This window comes from Brassica oleracea, chromosome C4 (assembly GCF_000695525.1).
Source record: "Brassica oleracea var. oleracea cultivar TO1000 chromosome C4, BOL, whole genome shotgun sequence".
NCBI classification, from domain to species: Eukaryota; Viridiplantae; Streptophyta; class Magnoliopsida; order Brassicales; family Brassicaceae; genus Brassica; species Brassica oleracea.
In genome coordinates, this window is record NC_027751.1 from 36,699,034 (window position 1) to 36,700,430 (window position 1,397).

Here is a 1,397-nt window from a genome sequence, read left to right on the forward strand (position 1 = left end):
GAGACAATTTTTAAGCCAACTGGAAGTGCTAGACCAAAATTTCAGATTTTTTTTTGTAGCGCGCTTTCGTCCCTGTGTTGGACGTTTGAAGATCAAAAGAGTGATCAGGTTGCGTGTGTTTAAGATGGCTGATGTGTTCGTCGGGGCCAATCGACGAACGCAGTGTAAGATTTGTAGTGGTGGCGTTTGGACAATTTGTTCGTATCATCTCGATTTTTAACTTCGCGACGTCTCGCAGTTATTTCGAAGACTATACGTATATTTTTGAAGTGAGATTGTTTTGCGATTTTGTCTTAAAAAGAGCGACGCATATTTCGTAAAAATTTTCGAAATTTCTGTAGAATTCGATTACAATAACGCATCTTTTCCTATGTGGGAGTATACGAGTATACGCACCCACTCCCCCCCCCCCTTTTGGAGAGGGGGATAGCTGAACTCGTCCTTCGACGAGCTGCCTACGTACCCCTTTCGAGGATCAAGCCATCTCGTAGAACTGTTTTACGCCGAGAGCGTTTTTACTCGGTAGTTGTCGCCGTGCTGACCGCCTTGATCGAGATGATCGTGGCACGGCCAGTGTTCTCTTCCAGATGTTCCGGTTGAATTGTAGCGTTGGCTTTGGCCTCACGTTGAGTTTCGACACCCGAAGCGTATGCGTCGACAGACGATGTGAAGTCGTCTTTTCTCGAAACGTTGTTGGTCGAAGATTTATCGATCTTCTTGCGTTTGCGATTTGCCGTTGCAAAGGTTGTCATCTGTCTTAACTTGTGTTCTGCGAGAAAGCACAGTCGCGACTGTTTCTGACATCCTCAGATAGCTGCGACACCGTTTGTGGTCGGGAATTTGACGCCCAGGTGGTACGTCGATGGAACGGCTTGCATAGAGTTGAGCCACGGGGTTCCCATGATCACGTTGTAGATGGCAGGATGATCGACTACCGCAAACTCTATGATTTTTGTGACCTCCTTGGCCATGACAGGTAGCTGAATCGATCCGAGGGTCAACGATACTTCGCCAGAAAAGCCTGTGAGCGGTTTCAGAGTTGGAGTTACTTCTCCGAGTTCGATGCTCAGCCGATTGAGAGTGTCGCGGAAGATTAGATTGACCGTGCTTCCTATGTCAATGAGTACTCTTCCGACTTCCAGGTCTCGTATGACGAGGTCTATGACGAGCGGGTCGCAGTGAGGCTGATCAATCCCGCTAGCTTCCTCCTTTATGAAGGTGATTGAGCAGTTCTGATCATCTTTGGTGGGAGACCATGTAGGCCAGCTTGCGCTCGACTCCGCCTTCCGCTGGTAAGCCTTGATGGCGGAGACCGTATCGCTGCAGAATTGCGATCCTCCGATGATCATGTTGACTCTACGACGATTGTTATCGTTTCCTTTGTCGCCTGGCCTCCT